Source organism: Pagrus major, chromosome 24 (genome assembly GCF_040436345.1).
Source record: "Pagrus major chromosome 24, Pma_NU_1.0".
Taxonomy (NCBI): Eukaryota; Metazoa; Chordata; class Actinopteri; order Spariformes; family Sparidae; genus Pagrus; species Pagrus major.
The window spans coordinates 9,266,612-9,293,668 of NC_133238.1; the positions used below are offsets into that span (position 1 = coordinate 9,266,612).

Here is a 27,057-nt window from a genome sequence, read left to right on the forward strand (position 1 = left end):
TAGCAACAGCTTACCGACCCTTCATGCCACTTCAAAAAGCTGCTATCTTTTGAAGCCGGCGTGCAGTGGCATTTCGGAGCTGCGGAGTTAGTTTATCCAGCAGCAGTCGTAAACTGTCACATTTTGCGGCGCCGGGGCTGTTTGATTAAGCTAACGTCATTGATTGTGACAACGAGAGGAGTGATTCAGAGAGAGGTGTTCAGAAATCTCTTTCGGGGCGTTTGATTCTTGCCTTTTGAGGCCTTCTGTGGCTCCAATCAGAAAGTCGGAAAATGAAGAAGTTAAGAGGGAGCAGACCGGTTTGTAGAGCTAAATGACAAGATAGTAGAAGAGGAAAGGGTGTCGGGATCAGCTGGAGTATTGCAAACATCAAGAATCGTCACGTTCTTGCTTGCATTTGGTGACCGGCAGGTGGTGGGCGGTTAGAAAACGGAGGGTGGGGGGAGTGCAAAAAGGGTCTGTCAGAACATTCGAACGCTGCCTTTTGAATCCTGCCGTGCCCTGGTCTTCCAAACCCCATGTGGTACAAATCAGACGAATGGAAAATGAGTGAATTAGGTGACAGAAAACACGTGGGCTGGCCTGCAAGCCTCGCCATCTCCACGCTCGTGTGTGTGTGTTTTCTGCAAGAGGAAGGAGGGCGCGCTGCCGTGGCTGCCTCCCCTCCCGTGACAGCTCTCTGCTGGCTCTCCCGTGAGCCATATTCCGCTCTGCTTCCGGCGCGGTGACACACTCTGTCGCGCACGCCCACGAGCACGCGCTCCCCATCCGCTGTATCTGCACAGTATGCACAGATACACACACGTACGCCGGACTGACGGGCGACTGAGACAGCTCAGGGCCCCGGCGGGAGTCACAGAGGCGGTGCGCCAAGTCACAGCCTCGACTCTGTTCCACCCCAGCAGTATGCCTTGAGAGGGGCTTCGGTGACACACTGCTCACTATAGCTAATATATGACTAGCAAATCAGAACATTATGTTCATTTCAGCACCTCTCAGCTGAGGATGACAGCAATGCCCTCAATCAACATATGATTGAAATAGACACAATTTTAGCGTCTACCTACATGCAAAAAGACATTCACACACAGACATGCAAGCACACACATACAAACCTCCACCACATATTCAGACACAAAAAGCTAATTTGCATATGCAGCATCCTAATGCATTCGCACATTTTGCATGTGAGAATTGTTTCTGGCGGCATGTGTAAACGCACCAACACCAACACCTGCACGTTCAAGCACACAGCCTGACATTCGGAGTGAAAAAGCGCCTCTGTCATTAAACAACACAGTCGAGTTTGATATCAGTTTTCCGGGATGTGTTTAGCCAAGCTTTGCTCACACATTGGGAGCTGTGTTGACCGCGGGAAGAGGAGATTCTGTGTGATGCTAATGGAATTGCTATTAAAAGAAAATAAAAAAAAGCTTAAGAGCTGAAAGCAGGGTGAAACACTGAGCCAACGTCTGTTCTAGCAACTTTGCCAATTGTCTCATTGTGTTGTGGTTTTTGGAGCAGCTTGTAGGAGCCACTATGTGCAGGAATTTTTATCCAGTTATTCTGGTGGCAAAAGTGTTTATTGTCAATTCATGATGTAGCATATGGTATCATTGCAATCATTGACCATCAAAACATCGGGGTAGACATCACCTTTTCTGTGTTATCATGTTTGGTTCAGGAGATATGATGCAAAATATATAAATCAGCTATGACGGAAATGGCCACCACAAGGTGTTTTTGCGATGGCTCCATATCTGAAAATGTTCAGGCCCTCAAACTGTACAGCTCTACCAAGTTTCAGGCTTTTATGAAAAAGTCAGCAACATTGTTCGCACATCACCCGGACTACATCACAGAACCCTTGTTTGTTCGAAAGTTACATTATAATGTTCAGTGACATCTTAGGTTAGCAATTGTTAGCAAAATGCTAGCTAACTGGCAAGTTGAAGTATAACGGTCAGCACCACGGTCTGTAAACTTGACTTGGGTCGTGTCCTTTTGCCATGTTCATTAAAATTAACATTGTGAATAATCCTTTCATCACGTGCTGTAGTCCTCGTTGGCGACTTCTTCAAGCTATATTGCCTGACTCCTTGAAACTATCAAATAAACACTGCTGCCACCAGTATAATCGAGCAAGTGTTGCCCTGTTTCTTATCGTCAAGCCGGTCTGACCTAGCTACAGTCACTGAGGGAGGCGGGATTGGCCCATCGGCTGCTATGTATGGAGCTATCGAAACAACGGGGACAACAACAGAGTCTTAATGAAATAAACCTTCACCATTGTTAACTTGTGTTGTCCTTCCAAATATTTTGGGCTGTTTTTGGGAAGTTTGATGGAGCTAAGTAGGACAACACAAGTTGTAGACCAGTGTGACCAATTCCCTTTTGACATTTTCTTCCTTTCCCGTTAGACTTTGTTGTTTTTTTGAGGTAACTCACTGGCAACACTATTGCTAGTGAGTGACTGCTGCTCCTTAACATTTGCTTCACAGTATGATATCCTTGCCGCAGTTTCATTTAACAGTAGAATATACCTAACATAATTTTTCTTTACAGTATAATAACCTTACTGCAACTTAGTTTTACGGTATAATAACAGTACAGTCATTTTTAATGTTATGGATGAGAGGATTTTCATGTGCTGTTTCTCTACACAGTTTTCATTAAATTATTAACACTAATGGAAAATATGTCACACCAGACACACTTAAAAAATGATGCTTTGTGAGTGTATTAAAAATTTTAGTGACACATTTCCTTCACTGTTTGAAGTCCCTTCTTCAACTGCAACTACAGTAGCACCACTGCTACCAGTAGAATGCCGACAATTCCAAATATTCAGTAAGTCACTGCGAAATACATGCAAAGTCATACAAAATACCCAGAATGCAATGCATGTTACAGTAGTTAACTGTAAAAAATATATGGCATTTTATTGGGCATTTGGCATGAAGTACAGTAACTCTAGAAAATACAGCAAAGTCTTACAATCTTTCTTTTCCCATTAGCTTACACAAAGTGGTCGTTAATCTTCCTGTGGTTCTAACAAGAAAAACTCAAACATCACAATATCAGCAAAACAAGAAAATACTACTGAGCCTATTTTTATACTTTTGAGATGCAGTGGACTGCCTGCACATTACCTCTGGGGGAGCAAAAGAGGATACACTGTATGCCGAAGGGACAAGAGAAGAAAAATACCAAATGTTAGTAGAAGACTTATTCTACAAATTCTTGTGTTTGTTGCAACCTGAGTGCAGTGAGGTGTCCATATCGGAGAGCTGATTGCATCAATTTGCGAGGGAAAAAAGGCTAATGCTACTCAGCAATAGGGTGTTTACTTCATGTGCATAATTTGGGGTTCTTATGCCTCTTAAATCCACATCTAATGACAACATTCATATATTTTTATGAAGATATCTCACCCACTGCTACAATTTATATGTACAGGTTTGGATTTGTATTCCTAGGCTTATTTTGAGAATTCTAGTCTTAAATTATTCTTAAGTTGAGGCCCAAGTTTCCAGAAAGTATTTTACATAAGAGCTTATACCCACACTTTGAATTACTTTTCACCACAGTTTTAAATGGTTAAACTCAATCTCAAAAAATCCCAACTAAACTCAACATAAAGTCAACAATAGGGTAATAGGAAGGCTGACCCCGCTGGATTGAAATGACCCGTGCACCAAATGTATCTGAGCAAGGCTTAATACTCTATTTTCACCGTCAGTGTTGTCCTGGTGCAAAAGCTCACCCCCATTGTTAAAGTGAGGGGAGGCTTATGGGAAGAAGCAAGGCTGGGCTTCACAGGAGTCTGAACAACAACACCTCTGTCTGAAATGTTTCAGAACCCTTAAAAATAATTTGCATATAAAGAGAAAATGTGTGTTCCAACATGTTTGCAAGGCCTTTAGGACACGGCAGCATTTCAGTGATAAATGTTGGATGTAAATAAAACCGTGTTTGTTTACAGTGAAACCTCCACAGGGTGTCTTTAACGGTAATATCTCACGTTGCCATTTCATTTTAATGTTATAATCTTCAGACGTTTTAATCAGCCCATGATTAATCGGTTCTGTTTACAAGATATGCATCCACCACCATCACAGCGAGTCTAACGCATGCAATTTGTGGTGATTTTATTTTGATAAGGTTTCCATTAAGAAAGGTTAGAGATTGATTCAGCTTGTTTGTGTTCTTGTTTATGTACACAGAGAGACAAGGAATGGATTGATTAAGCAAAATGAGAAAATGGTATTTTATTTGCCACAGAGGGGCAGCAACAAACATTCATTTACATATCAATTATATGTCAATTATTTTCTCAATTAACTGTTGGGTCCAACCAAAGTCAGAGAATAGTAAAAGAAAAATGTCAATCACAGTTTTTCCCAAAGCGCGCACTGACACATTCAGATGCCTTGTTTTAATTTTCTGTCACTTGACTAACCAATTCAATGACATAGTTTTCAGCTCCAAAATAAACCCTTTATTTCAGCAAAGGGAATTTTTTGTCTTGTGTTTCATTTGTCACGATTCAAATGAATGGGCCTACTAATTGCACTATATTTCAAAGGGCCTTCAGACCACGTTGATTCATTTAAGGTGTCACCAGACATCTGGGTGGGCTCTGAGAAAATGAGGTGAATGAAATGGTATTGTGTCCGCCAAGGAGGTTATGTTTTCACCTGTGCTTATTTGTTGGTTGGTTTGTCAACAGGATTCCAGAAAAAGTACTTGAACGCATTTCCACAAAATTTGGAAGGAGGATGGGTCTCAGAAAAGACCACATTAGCTTTTGGTGCAGAACCAGATAAAGGGTCGGATCCACTTTCTTTTTTTCAATATTTTCAGTCATTTCTCAGGGAATAATGGATGGATCTTAATGGGAAAAAAGAAAATCAGGCGAATTTAGTTAACTGGTATTTATGTGTGAGTGCGTTTCATGCAAATACAAATCCAGATCATGAAGGTTTAGATGTTTTATTTGATATTGGATCAGGCTAATTGAATTAAAAAGGACAGTTAGGCCTTGGCAGAGGTATGCGCTCTGCTGAGTGCCATTCTAGTATGATATGAATTAATCCAAACCCACTGCAAAGTAATAAAGCAGGTGCTAGAGGCCTGTTTTTGCGTCCCTTTTGTGACAAAGAGTCAAGATTTGTTTTTAATTTATGTGATGTAAGCAAGTTAACATGCATAAGAGATCTAACTCTATGATCAACATTGAGTGACATCATGTACGTTATGTGACCCAAATTATGTCACTTACACAACTTACATCACAATACAGACAGAATGTAGTTCTTTTAACCCAAAGTGGGATCTTTTCCTAAAACTAAATAGTTTCTGTGCCTCAACCTAACCAAACTGCGACAAACTGCATTTGACAAGGTTAATAACATCCCAAAATTCATAATATGTCATAAGATGTGAACTATTTGTCCGCAAGCCTTATTTTGAAAGTCTAACCAGACGTTGTACCATTACGTAATATTGCTAACTTGACCGCAGAGCTTTTACTTTGAAAGTCTAACTACCTAACCTGGGTGGTCCCATGCCAACCAAGGTGCACCCACAGCTACGTGTATGGTGTCCAATTCCTGCAATATCACCTGACATTTTAGGTAGATAATACACTTGTCACACATTTAATCAACTGTGATGCTGTGAGCAGGCTGAAGCAAGTCCTACTTTGAACAGCAAAACTTACATTTCTTTATATTTGTTCTGACTTCTGTTTTTATGACTATCTGAATATCTTCTTTAGCAACATCTGAATTGGCCTTTGATTAAATAAATTACAAACTGGAAGACATAGTTCTCTTTGTTATCACTATTTTTACAGTTACTGGGCACACAGGAGCCACATTGATATTTGCCTGAAGGAGGTTTATCAAATAATGCTTGGGCGTTTAAGGAATCAAATGAGACTTCAAGAAAGTCTGTGTCAGATTATGAAGACATTTGTACACCTCCTCGGGGAAGACCTCACTCATTAATCAGCATCAGATTTAAGGTAGAAATGTGCCAGTTTTTGGATGGTTGCTTCACCCGTGCTTAGTATTGCTGCCAACATCTGGGACAACTGTCTGGGGGATGTTTTTCCCTTTTAGAAACACTCATCAGGGTCATTTGAGAGAGTCGAGCTGTGCCGTTTTATTCATCAGGGTAGCCTCTTTGTCAGAATTTGTATTCCAACTCATCAGCTTGTTTTTCTGAAGTCTACTCTTTTGTACGTGCTCATCTAATGCGACTAAACTGACTAATACACGAGGCTCTTGTTCAAGGGCACTGGCTGTACAGAATGGCAGATGCATTCATCAGTTTCGTTCATAAAGAGGTGGTGACCACGGTTTTGCCTGCCCTTTGCTTAAAAAAGAACACAATATGTTCATTCAATTTCAATTCATGACACTGTTGGAGCCTAGATGGAGACTTAATTCAAATGAAGTAAAACCATATATATATGTATGTATATATATATATATATATATATATATATATATATATATATATATATATATATATATATATATATATATATATATATATAGTTCAGTCACTTTTTTTCGCGTCACCCTGCAAATTCAGTTTGGAATGTACGTCAATAAGTGAACACATCAGCATTAGTACAGCATCTATGTGTGACTATTGCTGATTAAACACCAATGTTAAGTACAAGAGTGGGCCTATCATGACGCTAACAGCTCAGAAACCACCTTTTTTTATGACAGTCATCACATCATGATTGTTTTATTTGATTTTGATGTCTTTTAATGACAATTTAACATTTACAGAGGAAGTGACAAACTGTGTATCATAATTGAGCTCAGCTCCAAATTCCTAATGTTAATTGTGAACAGATGAATGTTAATACTCAAATCCTTAAAACACAGCAGGAGTGGGTAATATGGACAAAATCAAAGCAATCCAGCCTGACAAATCAAAGCACTTGATCACATTAATTGAAAAGTCTTACAAAAATACATATAATACTGTTTTATTCACAGTTTAAACAAATGTGAAAGCTCTCACAAACAGTTAATCAATGTTGTCACATCATATATCATGACAGTGTTTATCATGTCCATGGTGCCTGCTACTCTTAATCTCCGTCACCTTCCTTCAAATATAGATCAGAACCATTTCTTTTAACAATGTACAAAACAGCAGCACTGCTGTATTTGTGATGAGGACCATTGCAGTCCAGTTGCTGGGAAAGCTTTCAGTGTCCACCCAGACACACACAGACATGTGGGACTTTGAAAACCCAAGAAGAGAAGGAGATATAAATAACCTTGTTCAAAGGATTGGTGATTACAATTCCTCTCTTTAAACCCTCACCCCTGGGTGTCTTAATCAAGAGGATGAAATGGCCTTGCACCTGTAGTGATGTATAGCTACAGCCCTCCATGCAATCAATAGATTGAGATTCTACAGTTTTGTACTTCTGATTGTGAACAACAGCAATAAAGTATGTTTCCTGACTTTACCCTCCACAATCAATACTGCCTCTATTTTTCTGTGCTCCATGTTTTTAGGAAACACTCTGAGGTGCTACCTGGTGCTACATCTTCATGCGCCACTGTTGCAATAGCATGGTTAGGTTTTCGAAACTTAATTTACATGGTTAGGTTTAGGCAAATGTTGGCAGTAAACATTTCTGCAAACCACTGATACATTCACATTGATACCTGTCATACGTACCATATTAACTTTAACACATTTTAAGCCAAAACATGATCTCTTCCCAACCCTAACCAAGTGGTTTGTGTGCCTAAACCTAACCAGACCATAAACACAGTGTCGTCACAAGATAAAATTGTAATTTGAATCAAAGAAACATTGAGTTCCAAACCAAAAGAAATATAAAGTTTTAACATATCTGTGGTTTGCAGAAACGTCCATTGCTCACATTTATTTTGGCAGTTGAGTTTGTATTATATTACATTCATCTTTTCCTCTTATTCTGCCAGTCCAAGTAGGTTAAGCATGTCATTTTTCTCTGTCATATTGTATTTAAATCTGCATTTAAATATGTACTAAAATGAGATCCACCATTTGAAACAGCTGACATCCTCTCACAGTTTCAATTTTGCAACAGATAATTCTTCTGACGAATATTTACATGACTAAAATTGTTGAGAAATTATGCATGAGTCTTGCGTGAAGAAATGAGAACAAGGGGAGGAACTATGTCAATTTTCAATGCATTAGCTAAGACAAGAGCACAGGGCAGAAAGTGATTTCTCTGTCAGAAATACCAACTTCCTTTCATTATAAACTAACACCCATCCTGAGTCATCGAGATGAGAAGCAGGGAATTTGAAGGCTGTGTAGTCATAAGCTCAGACAACCAGAGCATCACTCAAGACAGTCAATGACATGCTGGGAGTTCTTAGAACTGAGTGTCTTTTTCGACGTCAAACCTGCCAGCCGTTCCCGCCATAAGCACTTCTCACACACACTCGCCAGGTGGAGGTTGCCAGGCTAAATTTAAACCCCGGTGTTTACTGTACGACAGGCTTCTTACACGCTGATTTCAATGACAATGGCGTAAGCACCGCGATACAGTGTGTCGGAGGACTACAGGAGTGGTTAGGCAGAAAATGGGACACCAGCATAAACACCAGAGAGATCAGGCTATTGTTTCTCTCTCTCTAAATATACAAAATTCAGCTTCCTGTGGCTGAGCACAGACACAGAGAAAGAGAGAGAGAATGACATAACCATCCCTTGGAGAGGCAGATCTTCTCCTGCTTGTGTCACAAGCTTGTAATGCCCTCTTGCTGTCAGTCGGTAAATTGCATTTTCAAATGGAGGATGCTGCTCAGACCCTGACTGTACATGTGATCATCAGGCATTTTCATTATGTTGATATTTCAAGGCAGTAAGTGATTGGGTATACTGTCACGTTAAGTCATGAAGATGCTTGAAATGCATGTTGTCCTGTGTATTTGGTCTCCTACGGTCCATGAACATACTGGTTAGGCTGATCAGAAACTCTTGCATTTTGTGATGGACAATCATGGTCTTTCCCAAAGCATCTTGGGATACTCTACCACCCTCCTACAACCCCTTTTCATGTGTTACTGTCATTTTTAAACCTTGATTTAGCAACTGAAGTGTCTTGTCCTTGATGCCAGCATAGGTTTCTTCTGACATTGCAAACGCATGTGATCCAGTTGTAGTGGAGTTTTTCAAATGCCAGCAAATAAGACTGAAAAATCCCTTTTTATTTGAGCATCAAAATTCTAAAAGTCAACAATGTAGTCATAATAATGCTCTCAAAAACTCCCCAAAAAAGGCCCATATTGTGAGAGTGAAAAGACCTTTTGCTCTCATAATACAACGCTTTGCCTTTGAGAGATGTGATGGCTTCCAATGAAGCAAAAAACAAAAAAGATGATTCACTGGTGTCTGAAATCGCCATTTACCAGTCCCTACAAAGCAAATATTGTGTTTTTCCATCTTTGTTTTATTTAACTATGCCTACCTGTGAGGCTGTCTGCTCAGTGCATTGTCCCTGGTGACACAATGATTATTTCAGCAATGCTAGCTTGTTATTATTATTATTATTCACTCGTTAAAGCGGCTATAATCAATACGTAGACTCTGCAGTTATCCACAACGGTTTTCGTGCCTTCCAGCTTATTGTTTTAGTTTTCCAGCCCACAGCTTCTCTGTTTTTGTTAAAAAAAAAAAAAAAAAAAAACTTACCAGATGCCAGCTACCAGGACTGACAAAAATATTTATTGACTAGCTGGCGCATCATTAATTCATCAAGATCTAGGTTAGCGACTGTATTGTGTGAATCCTACTAAAACTATTATTATCATTGCTTAGCCCATTTAGCTAACACTTTTAAATCCTTGAAAGTGCTGCCACGGTGCGTCAGTTATTATAATACCTTGTTACTTACGCTTGTTCGGAAACTTGCGAGAGATATCACTACTGATCCATTGAAGCATTGTCGCAGACTGCAAGGTTAATGCTTGACGTAGCTAAGTTTAGCTTGGACTCAAAAGTAAAAACACACATCTTTCAGCTTTTTAGCTAAACCAGCAGTTTGTCAGTTACATTCCCGCAGTCGCAGCTGCACCCTTAGTGCCAATTTGCAAATGTTAGCATGCTAAGATGCTAAACTTAGATATTGAACATGGTCAACATCATACCAGCTATAAACATCAGCCAGCTAGCTTTGTCACTGTCAGCATGTTATCCTGCTGATATGAGCATTGAGCTAAAAAAGTACAGCCATAGATTTGTTATTGTAGCACGGCTGTAGATTCTTAGCCTTTGGCCACACAGTAACAGACCAACAATTTGTTTTAACCTTACTATATTGGCCTGTTTAACCAAATCAGGCTTACAAATACATAAATGTATAATATAAATAATGAGTATGAAAGGAGAAGCCACTGTATTACTCATAATAATAATAATAATAATAATAATAATCTCATGCATGAGTCACCCTCAGATCATATATTAAGTCCGGCAGACAGCTTGTATCTGGGAAGGAATTAAGTTGATAAAAAAAGGCTTTTTGGTTTCCTCAAGGCCAACAACAACTGACTCATAATGTCACATGGTCTGATCTCAAAAGAACCGAGACTCACATGCCCTCCCTGCTCAACATGTATTTTGCCCGCGAGATGTCATTTGTAGCCTCCGTCAGAGAACTTCAGCGTGGCATTGTGTGATAAATTTACACACATGCTGTAATTGTCGCTGATTGGTGGGGGGGTTTTGTGCCGTGGCGTGTTAACACTATGGTTGCTCCATGGCAATTAACAGGGCTTGTTATTTCGTCTCCAGCTGCCAAAAATATCAAAGATCATCCGAGAAACCGGCACGTTGACAGGCAGGTTCTGTATTAAAACAGACCCACAACTGGAGAAAATAATGAGCTGTAGTGGCCACTGCAGAACTTGTAGAAATATATGAGATATGAAAAGCAGGAATCAGCGATGGATACTACTGTACTGTATGTTAGCAAAGATTTAAAAATAGCTTCTGCTGCCTAAACATATGTTCCTTGAGGCCGAGGGATTTAATGACTCACCCGAGACGAGGAGCAACAGATAAGATTTTTTTTTTCTCTCCTCTCACCAAAGTATAGGATCATTTACTCCACATTGCAGTGCAGTGCAGATGATTTTTCAATTTCCATGTTCCTCCTGGGTTTTTCCTGAAACATATTGAGACTTCTGCCCTGAGTAATGGCTCTCTCTGACAGTCGAGGAAGCCTATGGACACAATTTACAACCATCCGCTATCTTCAGAAAGCACTATAGGATACACAAGCGTCAATAGCTGCATCAAAATGGCTACAGGGATGGAAATGGCAGCCACATGTGTGATGCATTCGAGGTCTGATTCAGTTTCAGCATTAAAAGTAACGTAAGTGCGAGAAAATATCTCTCTTCTTGATGCAGTTGGATCTTATTTTGGAGACGTCACTCTTATTTCATCAAGAACAGGCGACAAAGATGCAAATTTCACTCCTGTGTTTCAAACTGAGCCCTTCTCCTGCCGTTGTTGGCTTCAATAATATTTTACTATATAATTTCCTACGTAAATGACCTGCGGGGCTCCAGGTGTCATTAGAAACATACTTTCGTGGTATGTGTTTTATTGCCACTGTTAATTTTATGAGGGCCGTTAAGTTAAGTGGAGGTGTATGCTGCCAGCGATCATGCTGCTTGAATCAGCGGTTTATTAACACTCCCCTCCCAAAAAAAGGCAGAAAAAGTAGATGAAGTTTGGTTTGCTGCATCCCTTCAGGCCCCAGAATGCCACTCGTGCCACATTTGGAATGATAAATCCTCAGGTGGGATTGAAATGCAGCGATTATTGCCTGTATCGATGTTTCGCACTAAACTTCCTTCACTGACTCCGTTTAAAGGGGCAATGAGGGAGATTTATAGCGGCCCATAACAGAAAATGACCATAACATATCATCGGTGGAGTTATTGATTAGTGCCAGTGACCCAAAAAAATACTTCGGCATGTGTTTGTGATGTCTGTGCAGCACACAGCCCTTAAACTGCTCAGCACTGGAGGACGTTGACATGATTACAGTTCATCTGACCGTTCCTCGAGCACAAACAGTATATTTCTGTTATAGTTGACCTCTGATATATTTATTACAACGTCTCCTTGAAAGAGCACCGACTTCTTCAGCATTGTAACAACCAGTGAGCGGAACAGAAAGTGAGAATAGAGCGGGAACAGTGAGATTTGTGGGACAAAAGTGTTGTTCACCTAGAGAGGACAATACAGTTACAGAAAACTTACTGCCTTTTGAACTTATGGTGGAACTCCAAAAAATACAAAAACAAAAAAAAAAAAAAAACAGACAATACAGCATTTTGTTCTGACCAAGGACATGCAGAGAGGTGCAGAAACACTCTGTACTTCCCCTGCTGCTTACAGTGAGTGGGCGGAAACAATCAAAATAGGAAAACCAGCTTAAATCATCAACAGGACGGGAAGGGTTTATTAATGACTGCAGTTGTAGTGACTCACCTTAACTGTATTAAATGTGGATGATGCAAAAACTGGACTGGACTTGACTTATGTTCGGGCAAGAAAACTACTTGATTAGGTTTAGGCACTAAAGCTACTTGGTTAGGTTAAGGCAAGAAAACTGATTGGTTAGGATTAGGAAAAGATTGTTGTTTTGGTTTAAGTAACTGTTACTTATGTAACTTCAGTTACAATTGGAGTATCCATATCGACTGATGGGATGTAACTTCACCAGGCTTGTGAGTTACAACGACTCACTGCTGACTTTTGGTTTCACACTGGACATGAACAGCGGGCTGTAAATCCTGTGCTTTTTTTACCCAACCATCCACCTGACCTCCAAATATGGACTTTGTTGCTCTTAATACCACATCGCCTGACTTCCTCCTTTGCTGCTGTTATAATTCCTATAGCCACTGGAGTTTACTGTCGAGCTAAAGAAAAATGCTTGTAATAAGCTGCTTTGCTCTGCGACCTATGTGAGAAAAATTTTCTTAGAATTATACTTGAACTTAGTCTTAAGATAATTTTCTATGGTATGCTTATGTGTAATTCATAAAAGATGCTGAGCATAAAAAACCTTGCTTCATCAGGTTCTAAGAATCCCATCTGTAACTAATGTACCTGTGATCTAAAAATCTCAAATCAACTCAAATTGATGGCCCCTGCCTTGTGTTTTCCTCTTACATAATGCAGCACAAATCAGGATTTAGTCATGACCAAAAGAGAAAATCAAACTTTTTTGCAAGATGAGATCAGCAATGGCAGAGGAATTAGAAGCCAGGCAACATGTTTTATTCAGGGAACCAAACAGTGGGTTGACAACCAAAGCCAAGCTTGGTAATGTGTCACTGCTGCACAATGTTCATAAAGCTCATCCAAAGTTCAACACAAGCTTAGAAGCAAATGTGTCCTAGACAGAAGTACTCCCACATATTCAGCATGAAAATCACTTATGTCAGGGCTAGATTTTGCAGAAAAAGTAAGATCATTTCCACGGACGGTTTTGTAAATAAATATTTATAACTGGTTTTCTGCTTAAATAATACTTGATAATCCTCTTCTGTAGCTATGACTAATAACAGTCACTATAATGATTTTATTTCCAATTAGGGAGAACAATTCATGAATGAGAGTTCAGGTCTTTGTGTACATTTTTATCTATAATGAATCAGTGCTGGATACTATATTGTTATATACCTACTCTGAAGTGTTCCTTCAAAAGACTATTGACACACACACTAATATATATATATATATATATATATATATATATATATATATATATATATATATATATATATATATATATATATATATATATATATATATATATATATATATATATATGAATAAATTTATAGATGAAAATGTAATCATTTATCTAACATTTCCCCATGAAATGCATCTCCACAGTGACATACACCAGCAGCCCCCATCCAATCACTCTCAGAGTCACTTAAGATGAAGGTGACACACAACATTTAACTCCTTCCTCTTGATTCAAGGATTAAACACGCAGATCCCTCGCCAACGGCTCTTTTTCATGGAGTGACTTTGGCCGCCGTCTGCCCCGCAGCACTTAAAAAACCCTGAGCATTAACCCACGCCCCTGGCACATGATCAATAAAGCCGGGGAGAGGCGCGCACGCACACACAAACAGGAGTCATGCCTTCCATCATTGAAACTATTAACACCACGCCAGGATCGATCAGTCACCCTTGGTTCTCCTCCTCCACATCCCAACCCCCCCCTCCATGTATGTGCATGTCTGACAGCTGACATCGCTTCCTTTAAGTAGAACGCATTCACAGCTGGGCGACTGTGCCAAACATTTGAGAAAGTGCATGATCAAAATGTGCACGACCTGGCAAGATTTTTTTTTTTAAAAAGTCTCCATATCTGAATGGATGACCTTTTGCAGGGGAGGAGGATGTTTTCTGCAGCACTCTCATGGCACAAATTCAACTGCAGGTTCACAGTGTAGCACTCAGCAACTATCTCCTCCCCAGCGGTGCCATTAATAATGGGAGGCAATCTGCCTCGCCGAGACGTGGGAAATGTAGTCATCTGTAGCGCAGTGGTGTGACCAGCTAAATGCTGCTAATTGATATGGACAGCAGGAGCTTCGCAGTGTGTGGGATTGGAAGGTGGCGGGGGTGGAGAGCGCCCCGATGCGTTTTCAGGGCTGAATGTGGACAATAAAAAGGGACCAAATTAATTTCTTTTTCTACCTCTCTATCGCTCTCGCCCCGTCTTTTATCTCCCTCCGACATCTTGCAAATGCATTCGGAGTTAAGAGACACATCTGTATTCGGCCGAGCCTATCTATTTTTACCCCCCGCCCAATGATTGATGTATCCTTTCAGCATGTACACCCTTGCTATCCACGGGGATGAATAAACCACAGATGAACAGCAATCTGCGGGGAGTACACACACACAGTGGATGTACACACACGCACACAGACACAAATCCATGTGGAGTAATGCACACATATAATATAAAGACATAGTTTTGTTGGGATCTAAAATACACGCTGGAACACACACAGTGCTCTCAAGCTTTGACTGTACCTTTTAGTCATTCCCATCATTCACTCTGTTGCATCTGTCATGGATGCTCACTTGTTTGGCAGCAGTGTGTGTGTGTGTGTGTGTGTGTGTGTGTGTGTGTGTGTGTGTGTGTGTGTGTGTGTGTGTGTTTTTCCATGAGGGGCCCGCTCGGCTTTCATCTGCTCGCCCTGTGACTCGGTACAAGACAGCCCCACGCGCCTATTCATCCGACATGCTTTGCGAGACGCAACAGATACGAGACAGACAACCATGACCGCCTGGATGCGCCGTCTCCTCAAAGAGATGTCTGTCGGGCCTGACAAGCTAATAGGGCCCGTTTGTGAGCGATAGAGGGACATTTGGCGGCCATTATGACCAGAGGTGAGTTATGGAGTTGATGTGCCCTCGCTGTTGTAGGGTAAAGACACAAGCAGGCGGAATAAATGCGCGGCGGCAAGAGACACAGGGTCATGTGCTTGATGCAGAGCGTACCGAGTGACATAAGGTCTCAATCTTTTTCAGTCTCAATGACAGACCTAATTGCGATCCCTTTTACTCATGGACAGGCAATTTATAGGATATTCTCCTTGGGGGACTATTTATATATGAACAAGTGCCAGAGAATAGGCTACTTACTCCAGGGGGCATTGCAGTATGATTGACTTGCCTGGATGCTTTGCAGTCAGAGATTTAGAGAGCCAACAGTGCCCCCTTGTGTCCGCAACTCAGCCCGACACGCTGCTTCAAAAAGTATTTATTTGGGGTTTTACTCAAGAGAGGTGAGCAAATTAAGTGAACACTTAAGATTGAGCCTCGAGTGCATCCGTAAAGCCTCAGGTGATATTAGATGGATGCAGTGAAATCCCTCCCAAGTGGTGCGTTGACCCAGAAGGGAAGTCAGTCTGCAAAACTGTCGCCACACAATCAGCACCACCAGAGCACCCCTTCAGATTCACAGCCCGTGTGACATTACTGCACAGAGCGAGCTTTCACGCAGGGGGAGGTGGAGGTAGTTCAAGCTGGGTTAAAAGGGAGATTATGGAGGGGGGGAGTCAGCAAGGCGAAGGATTCTCCCGAATTCACAGGCACGGATCAGACCTTTGGACCTCTGTCTCATGTCGACCTACTTTTCTCATCTCTTGACTTTAACGTCTTTGTTTTTTGACAGCTTGTGATAATTGTACCGCAGCAATTCAACACTGCTTTTCACACAGTTTCCTGCAAACAAGTGTCTATCTTGAAGAAAAGCACATTCAGGCAGATCCCCAAAGTAATATCAAGCAGGCTGATTCCACAGTTCTTTCAGAAGATATGTAATTATTCCAGCCAAGGCTAAGATAATTGGCAGATTTACAGTCGTTTGCCAGTTTGACGGAAAAAACTCAATACTAGTTCCACATCTTCTCTTCATTTAAATGAAGTTATTCAGTTCGGAAAGAAAGACTCAGGGTCTCCCATCTCAGGGTGTCTGTCTATCCTAGAAGGTCCCAACCAACATTTTCACCTCAGCTTTTCAAAATAAAAGATATTTCACTGCTTTTTAAATGACAGAAAAGGACTTTTTACTTTACACTACAAGGCTCACTAAGCCTAATAAGATGGGTGAGCTTGCATGTCACGCTGCAGCCCAAAGTCACAGGGTGTAATCAAGAGTTTGCATCTCATCTGCCTCGTCTAGCCTGGATGGGTACTTTGATATTATGCAAACAAGAGATCTGGCTTGATAAAAGTAAATTCTAGCACAAGGAACTATAAGTTAAAGCGCTCAGCGTCATTCTTAGGTAATCTTTCTTGCTCCAAAACAAAACTCCTTGTAGCATTTGTGTAACAGAGTCAGATACATATTGTGATATGATAATTACATACACATGTGTGGAAGTAGTTATAACTGGACATGTTAGGCCTCCAGAGTCAATATGTGGAGCTTTTTTTGACCCCACATTCACTTTTATGGATCCATTTCCCTATTTTAGCCAGAGCTATTCTGTTTATTAGCCTACATTTAAAAGTTTACTTGCTAGCTTAAACTCACTGTGTTTAACATGTTTCTGTATCATTTCATTTGTGTCGGACCTTAAGTTAATGATCACACTTTACCATAGGATTTTGTTATTTATCTCTTAACCCTGTCAAAATGTTTTGCTAACTTGCAAGCTTGCGACCATGCAGGAAGGCTAGCTTCCTTTGCTAGAAATAAGTGCACAAGGAGTTCAAAAGGTCATTAAAAAAAAAAACTGAGCAATTTAGAGTTTTTCAATTCAACTTTTTTTCTTTGACTTATCATTCTGAACAAAATCTGAAAAGACTGCATAGTGTAATGGCCGCTTTCACTATGCCATAAATCTGCCACCAGGATGGATTTTTTCCCGGAAAATTAAGGTAGAATTACAGCACAAAGGAAGCGTGTCTGCCATTGTGCAACCAAAACAGATTGGCATTGTTTTGCCCGGTCGCTACCCCCAGGTAACGGTGTAACAACTGGAATAACTGTGTAAACCTTACACTGCAAAAGAAAAAGAACCCGCTGATGGAGGCAGTAAAGAGGGCAAAGAGGAAAAGTGATAGAAACTGAGGTAAAACAAGAGTGAACTGATGAGCATTCACTCAATGAGAGCAACGGTTGTCAGATCCTGTTCCCCTGTTGATATGTGTTAACCCCTGTCACTGGGACTTCAGATGGTTCAAAACCGGCATTCGAGATCAGTAACTAACAAAAGCCTGACTAGTTATTTTTACAACCAGGTGTTTTACTCTGCCTTTTCATAGCACTGAGATTAAACTGTGATTCTTACGTTTGTTTTTGCTTTGAACAGTGGCCAAGCCTAGGCGGTAGCCATGTTGCTAACACTGTCTTGGCCACAGCAGTGACGACAGTAATACCACAGGTAAAATCAGATAAAACTTTAATAAATTAACTTGAAGAATTAACTTTAGAAATTCATTTCTATTTTTAGCTGTAAAAACCATTTGCCTATAGGATGACCCAACGAGTAATTAAGCTATGTACAATCATCCCCCACACTGAGTCTCACTCCCTGGATTCCCTGCAACATCACAATGTGACATGTACCCATCTTAGTTCAATATTTGAGCCTTGACGTTCTTCCCCCATTTAATCCCATTCATAGATCTCAACCCTTCGTATTCCTTAATCTCGGACCCTTACACTCATTTCAGTAAACTAATTTGGATACATGCATGTACTGTAACTGTTAGGGTCCTTTTTTTGGTAAAATGTTTCAAGAAATGACAAAGTGGCCGCGCATACGGTTGGACCGCAGGATTACAAAAGATGCAACAATTCCTCATAATAACAGACATGAAACTGCTTGAAGAAGAAATCATAATAAGCGCAGCCCTGCCAATTAGAACATATTTGTCTCCCCCACTCTCCGCAACAATAAGACCCGGAGTCAAACCGCATCCAGCGCTGCTGTTGACAGTCTAAGACTTCATCGCAGCATAATTAGCTTTGAGGCAGTGGCTGAAAGTAAACACATGAACTAATACAAAGATACAGTTATAAAGAGCTCCTCTCTGACTGATGTGGACCGTATCCAGGGAAAAAGCCAGTGACTCCGACGCGAGAGGTTGTACATTATGATTTGCTTGCTGGGTAATTAGGTGGCAGATTTTTGTATCTGAAGTCACGCATGTCTCCGTGTGGATCGCCTTGTTTTGTGTGTATTTTTATGCTCCGTGCCCATGTGCAGGTGTGTATGTGGGTAGGCGTGCGTGTGCTTTTTTGGCAAATCACCTTCATTATAAATGTGTCTCATTACAGTAATGAGACGATTTCATTATCACTTAAACGACCTTGTCCCCGGTGCTAAACAAGGCCGGCTGTTACAAACCCAGTGGGCCTCCTGAGTTGAGTCGCAGCGGGGGGGCCAGGCAGGTGGGCGGGTCGGCAGGTGTCGCCGGTTGGAATTTGAATGGAGACATCTCGTTGGAGTGCATGTTTGATTGTGGATGAGAATTAATGACGTGAATGTTGTAAGTCTGGATTTAAAACGTGCTTGTTATTCTTGTCAACATAAAAAAAGTGTTCAAAAAAAAAAAAAAAAATACCTCATTCAATACTTAAATTCTGTTTTGGAATTTCTTCTCCAAAACTACATAGTGCCCCTTTCAAGGTGAATATTGGCAAAACTACAAATAGCCATTGATTTGGTTTTCAGGTACTTCCCTCTTACAACGCTGAAACAACCTATCAAAAAAAGTACAAGGGTGTTGGTGTGAACACTATTAATAAGTTGTAATTACAATAGCTTAGATATAACTTGAACTGACAGGTGTTTCTCCCAGTTGGAGAAAAGGTCAACCAATCAGAGCAAGATTAAAAATTGGGACATCCCCATGCATATCTAGCTAGCTACTGAGCTGCTTTAAAATTATGAGAAATGGTGACATAGAAGACATATAACAGTGTTATAAAGACATCTGTTAGTGCGGAGTTTAAAGCCCAAAAAGCTTTAAAAGGGGCTAAAACGGCCCCTTTTAAAAAGGGTACTGCTGCATATGTGAATAAAAAGTAGTATAAAGTCTTTTGTGGCTCCAGAGGAATCTGATAAATTGCCTCCAGTGATGTCACTCATTGCATTGTGGGTAATGTAGGCACACGATTTTGAAAAGCAGCCCACTGGTCTAGCATTGCTCTCCTATAACACTGTTAGCAGAACCTTCACACACTCTTCTTCCTTTTCAAGTTACCCTTAATTCCAGCTTGTTATAGATATTACTGTGCACTTGACACTGAAGCAGGAACATGTTCCTATTTAGATGTTGATGCTAAACTTCAAATTTCTTCTACCAATGACTGGTGGTTTCAGGGCCTTTCTGTGTGGAGTTTGCATGCCCTTGAAGAAAGGCACTGGCATCGATCTGGAGTTAAACCCCGGGCGCTATACAGTGTGTTGGCTGCCCACTGCTCCCTCGGGATGGGTTAAATGCAGAGAACAAAAATGCAGTTTCACTATGTTGTACATTATATGACATGTGATAAAAATACAGTTTCTACTTGCTTCTATATTCATACTTTGAATTTTTGCTGCGGTATGTGCCTTTTCGATGGTTAGTCTGGTTGAACATTGTTCTTTTGCAAACTCTTCATACAAAAGAAGATATATTTGTAAAGAGGACTTTCTACAAGGTATTACCATGAAAGACCTTTCAGTAATATAGAGTAGTCCTCTCCATCGACTGTTCGGAATAAATAAAGCAGCTGTGAACAACAGATACTGTGAGAATCAATCATATTAATTCATGAAAGGGATAATGCCCAACGAGGTGTCAATTATCAGGAATTAATGGATGATGTGGAGGCCTTTATTTCCTGATTATGGACACCTCGAAGGGCATTATTCTGCTTATACCATGGTCACTTGCCAAAGAAAATAAAGCTGCTTAAGTAGTTCAATAGGTGTCTGTATATCAGCATTCACATTTAGGGCATTTCAATTAATTGACATGCTGGAGCCAATCAGAATTGAGTTTTCACCCTGACCATGGTGTAATGACAAATAGATACCGCTTTTACCAACATTCCTGCTTTAAGCATTATTAATTTAAATGCTTTCCATATATTCTAAGCATTCTTTGTCATTGCTGGGCATTTTCTCCAAATACTGAAATTGCACTTTTTGATAAAGTTGCCAAAGTGGCAGCAGAATGACATTTTGCTAGAAAGAAATGTGGTTCTGAGACATCTATTCTTGGTGCAGAGTTTAAAAGCCAATTTCCACCAAAATACCAACAATTCACATTGTGTTACCTCATTTGAAAACACCGCACAGACAGGCAAAGCATATTTCTATTTATCAATGCTTGCGCTGGTTGTTGAAAATAGGGCCCATCATGTGTTCTTAATGAAACAATCAATTCTTAAAGAGGCTGTAAATTCTGGATATTGCTGTTGAGTTACAGGCACTACAAACACAGCTCTGCTCAACTACATTGTAAGATTGCATAGGATTTTTCTGAACTTCTGACTTCAACTTTTAAAAGAGAAGCTGGGGGTTTTCCGACCATCCCAGGAGGTCGCTGCCTGGACTCACATCTATTGATGCAAGCTCTATATGTGCAGTTGATACATGTGCAACCCTCACATGCACTCTCTCTTCCCTGAGCTCTACCTGGCTGCCGCTAAGATCTCCTCTCATCCCTGCTAAGAACTCAATCTGTTTGGTGAGTGACCTTTGCTTGTTGGAGAGCTTATCTCCTGCTTTTAAAGCACCCTGCACCCCTGAACTAATCCTTGGAGCCAAACACTGGTGCCTTAATCCCCTCTCCCTGAAGTCCTCATTCACTATTTGCTTTTCACTCTAATTGTCTTGAAGGCACTTCAAGGCTCATGCCTTCTCTGTGTGTGTCTTTTGTATGTGAGTGAATTTGCTGATCTGTGGGTGTACGCATGCATCATTCGTGTATATCTGGGGCACTAAAAGCTTGATCCCAGTAAACCAGTGTGCTCATGTGTGTGCGCGCATGTCTGTATGAGTGCGACCGGCATGGTCGGGCAGGGACCAGTGACCACGCAGCCATCAGGGTGCATTTAGGAGGATTGCCACTGTGTAGGAAGGGATCAGGACCCGAGTCAGAACCAAAGCTGCACAGGCAGAAGCCCAGAATCAGCATTCAGCAGGTTTGTGGTGTGTGCGCTTATGTGTGCTTGTGTATGTGAGTGTGAGTGTGTGCCTGTGTGTGCCAACCCCAAGGGTAACAGTTCCTGGTCACAGTCTGTGGATGAAAGTAATTGCCAGTGGAGGGCAACCTGCAGCTGAGGCCCAGAGATGGTGTGTCAGTGTGTGTGTGCATAAAATTCAGGGCTGCTGCTGCCTTTGTCCAGTGAGCCAATGCCCCACGTACACACACACACAGTGTATTTCCTGCTTAGACACATGCACACACGTGCAGTGTTTGAATTGGACTATAAATAGATAGGATTGTTTATTTAACCCACCTGTGTGAAGCCTCCTCTTGCTATACAGCCAGTAATGAATGAAGGTGCATGTGTTAAGCTATTCTGAGTGTTGAGCTCCATTGTTTCCCTTCCAGACATACAGTGCAGTCGAATATGTGGCTCACCTGACAGCTGCTGGGTGACAGTTAGACTCTTGCTCTCGCCTCCAAAAGTCCTCCGTTAGTGGAAAGTTTGCCATCACAACTACATACAATACTGACAGTGGATAGGGTCAGTCTGATGGGGTCAGGGTTGGTGTGGGCGGCCAACTCGCTGCAGGGCATTTTTTCATGGATGACTTCCTCTCATTCATGGCTGACCTGGAAAGTAAACCCCAAGAAGACACTTTACTCATCTTTTGAAGCTGTCCCATAAATCTTTTGGCCTTAAATGGATGGCGTCCTGGTTACGGCTTCAGGCTGTTTAAAAGGCCTGATTTTCTGTACTCCTATTAAAGTGTGAACATATTTTAGGCATAGAAGCAAAACAGTTAACCCAGTACATTTTTATTTCTTCACGGCAGACACTGCGCTATTAAAGTATTTAGACCAACAAATAAAGGATTTAAACCAGCAATTACAGAAAATGCTGTTTTAGTTAAAAAAGGTGCAATATGTAAGTTTTGGCCACCTGTCAATACTCAAAACAAACACAGGGCAACAGATCACCAGGGTAACTTTAACTGCTGTTAGCTAGTTAGCTCGGTTAGCTGTTCATCTAGCGATCCACACTGGGAGCTCAGGGCACCAGGGGGAGTGTTTGTGTTTACACCGCTAGCACAGGAGCTTTGGCCTGCGATGGGCCCGGGCTAACTGGTTAAGTAAAAATACCCTTTGCCTCACCCTTACATGTGGTGGCCGCTAAAAACGCAAAAGGTCTGCAAAAAATGCAAAGATTTTTTGTTTCATGTGATTATACACTAGTAAAAACTTAATTCTGAATATTATATTCTGCCAATAGATCGTTCTAAGCCCCCACTAAATCCTACACACTGTAACTTTATTAAAGCAAACTGAACAAATTACAAAAGCTGTTATCATTGAATATCCTAGCTTGTATGTTTAAATCATGTTGAGGTGCGTTTGTCCTTATTTGGACCAGTTGTATGCTGTGTAAATCTACCATAGACCTTTAAATAGCTACTCCAAGGGAGTAGATTTTGACCTGTGTCCCTTTGTTTGTTGGTTGGTTTGTAGGCAGGATTACACAAAAACTACTGAAAAGATTTCCACAAATCTTTGATGAAAGACGGGTCTTGGCCCAGAATAGACCCCATGAACTTCTGCTGCAGATCCGAATAAAAGGGACAGATCCAGGAAATTTTTTCTCACCGTCTTTGACAGTGCATGACAGGGCGTTTTTCAACGTTTTTGCTAATTTCTCAGGAAAATAACTCATCAATCTTAATGAAAAAAAGATTAGGTGGCTGGTATCTGAGAGTGAGTACAATTTGATGTAATCCAAGATCTTAAAATTATGGTTAAGCAGTTTTTTTTAGGCTTGATTGAAAGGGGACTGTTTGGACTTGGTGGAGGTATGTGCTTGTAACACAATTCTGTCAAATTATAATTAAAATTGATTTATTATAGAAATTAGGGTTAGGGTTATTTTTTTGTTCATCAGATTGCTGTATAATTAATACAAGATAAGTTGTTTTTTTCCAATTTTGTACCTTTGGACTGCTGCATGCACCTTGGTGAGTGCTATTCTAGTTGAAATATAAGAACCTATATTATTACATCTTTCTGGATAACAAATAGCTGTTAAAAGAAATCATGTATGTATGAGGGCACCTATTTCCAACAACTACAGATATCTTCTGGTTCCTTTTTGAGCAAACTGATAAATAAAATAAAGTTTCATACCCTCTGCCATCTCTAAATTAAACTCTTTGAGGAAAAGATAATATGAGCACATACTCATTCAGGATCTAAGATATACATGTTATATATTTTTATCCATTGAATAACCTGGTTTTAAATTGTTTTAACTTTAAAAACAGATCTTGTCAGGCTTTTGTCAAAGTCTCCAAAGTCGATTGTCTACTGTTTTATGAATATATTTAACCAGATACTGATGAGAAACGGTTAAAATGTACTTACAGTTTAGAATATATCTGTTCTGCAGGGACAAAATCAAAATCAGTGGTGCTTTATGTGCTTCAGGTTTAGTTCCCAAGATAATATTCAGTGTCAAATGTCGGTACGTCAGATCGCCAGCAGAGGGCAACCAAAACTAACAGTTAACATCACACATTCCCCTCAAGACTGCAATGGCTTGATGAAATTTAATATAGGGTCTGAGGCAAACAGTGAAAATGACATTCCCTCCCTCTAATCTTTCATAAATTCTCAAGACAAATATACGCTCGTGTTAATTTCTGCCAACATATTACATTCCCCCAGCTCATCCTCTGAGCTGCAAATGCTTAATATGAAAGCAGCCATGGATATCCTGAGTACACATTTTATATTAGACCAGCAAATTGGGAATCCACCTGCATGAAAAACATGAAAAACGCTCTGTATTAAAGTGTATGTGCATGTGTGTTTCAGCAATTAATGCAACTCACTTCCGTCCACTGCTGGGACTACTGAACCATGATGACCACCAATTGCACAATGACCCAAACAGTCTGCACGTGGCTCCGGCAGAAAATATAGGCTAGAATGCAGGACAGTAGACAGACAGAGCCAGAGTGGGGGCAGACATTCGGAGTGACAGGCACCGAAGGCGGAATAAAGCAGAAATCAGAGAGCAATAGACCGAGGGACCATGTGGCAGAGGGCGTGCACCCCGGGGCCCTTCCGAACTCTCTCAAAGCCACCTCATCAGTGAAACAAGCTGTCCTCTTTCACCAGAATTTACGTCAGCCCTGGTTCAGCCAAAACTGCTTTGTTCATCATTTGCTGTGTTACCTGGAAGTGGCTCATAGATCACCAGTCAATAACAGGACACAACACAAAAGCGGAGGTGGCTCCCAGCCTGATTACAATAGCACGGGATTGCTTTGTTGGAAACACAAAAGCAGTATTAGGTTTTAATTAAAAGTTGTCCCAGGTGAACAATGAGCAGGATATTGCCCAGGTAGTCATCTTTTGTCGCAGTTGTGTGGTAAAGGATGCAAGGTCTCACATGAGGACGAATGGTGTCAAATGAACGTCTCTCGAGAGCAAACAGGTGTTCACAGGAAGGAAAAAAAAAACCCCACAAGGGCGACGTTATCAGGATCGTTCATATAGCACTTATGAGTCATGCGGCACAGGTAAAAAGAGGCCCAATGCTGAAGGGAAGGGCACTGTATGACAAATGGGATTGGATTGCTAATAAGATTTTGGCTCAATAATAGATCAATGGGGTTCGGGCAGCATGAGTAATGCATGTGCAAGATAAGTTGGTTTGACTTCGACTCAAGGACAGAGGGCCTCCATGCGCACTGTGTTTTATGTGGAGGGTTTGCTTTAGTTGGTGTAATTTGAAAATGGTCGAACAGATGTAATGGTCGGGTGTCAGAGTATGTTGGCATCGATCAGAACTTAGCGTTAAATCGCATTCTTCATGCATGATGGTTAAGGTGATGTAAAGTCGGAAAAAAATGCATCAGATTTCCTTTGCTGAGGGTGTGTGTGGGGAAATAATGTGCGTTTTAAAAAGGGATAGTTCAACCCAAAATCGGAAATGCATATTTTTCCTCAGATTCTGGTGAGCGGTTAGCCCGCTCAAAAAAACTGACTAACCCTCCTTTTGCATAACTCCATAAATCATCAACTGGTTAGTCAAGTTAATCCATAGACTTTGTTGTGAGCAGTTTTGTGTAGGAAGTACTTTCTTTCCATATCACCGCACAGGATAGATAGATAGATAGATAGATAGATAGATAGATAGATAGATAGATAGATAGATAGATAGATAGATAGATAGATAGATAGATAGATAGATAGATAGATAGATAGATAGATAGATAGATAGATAGATAGATAGATAGATAGATAGATAGATAGATAGATAGACAGACAGACAGACAGACAGACAGACAGACAGACAGACAGACAGATAGAGCATCCCTTCTCTGAAACATTAGCTGGATCAGTTAGCTTAGTAAGCTAGCCTCTCATCCATGAGTAGATGCTACCTTCCTTCTGAGCAGTGATACGTAGTTTGTGAAAGAAAATAGTTCCTACACGAAAAACTGCTACGAACAAGGTCTGTTGATTATTTTGAGTAATCAGGTCAAGATTTCTGGAAAGAGACATTGCTGTTGAATTTTTTCAAATGTATTTTTTAGTTTTTTTGGCGCCACAAACCGAGTGCCATCTGGTTGCATTATAATGAAGAGAAAGCTGACATTTCTATGGCTGATATCTCCAAAACTTGGCAACACGCACTAAAATAATGTGGATGGATAAAGAGCACTACAGGGTAGAGGAGAAATGTGGATCTTTGATTTTGAGGTGAACTGTACCTTTAATTCTCTTTGAACAATAACTTATATCATGATAAGTAAATATATCTTAATAGAAGCATCATGATGGAGATGTATAGTATGTGCAGCAGTTTTCCATATGCCCATGCAATACTTTATTTTTCTTGTTTCCTATAGCTTCTTATGTATTTGTATCAGTTGTCTTTTATGGTCTTTGTATAATTTAATGCTCATGTCTTCATGTGATTTCTCACGCTTCCTATGTGTTAAGACCTTATACTGAACTGCATTTCCCATGTGCCGTTGCACAACACATCACAGGTATGCTCAATCAGTTCCCATTAAAAAGGTGCTGGACTCCCATGTGGCAAACTTTTGCCTTGATGAATGTGTGTGAGACTGAGAGCTTGCCATTGTCTTTTGAGCGCTCATATTGGACCAAAGTGTTCGGAAACTTTTGCTGTGCGTTTGGTCTCGAGTGTGGTGATTTTCTCAAAGTGTGTGTGTGTGTGTTGTGTGAAACTATAAAAGGGAGTTGGCTTCAGAGAGATTTTTCAGGAGAAGAAAT

The 27,057-nt window shown here is 40.7% G+C and overlaps 1 protein-coding gene across 1 annotated transcript in view; it reads right to left on the reverse strand.

The window, feature by feature from the left end:
• Positions 1 to 27,057, reverse strand: part of LOC140992143 (SLIT and NTRK-like protein 5) — a 160,624-nt gene that overhangs the window by 122,813 nt on the left and 10,754 nt on the right. The window contains exon 2 of the mRNA XM_073462407.1: positions 22,192 to 22,386. The gene's annotated coding sequence lies outside the window, so the exon portion shown is untranslated. The remainder of the gene's footprint in view (positions 1 to 22,191; positions 22,387 to 27,057) is intronic.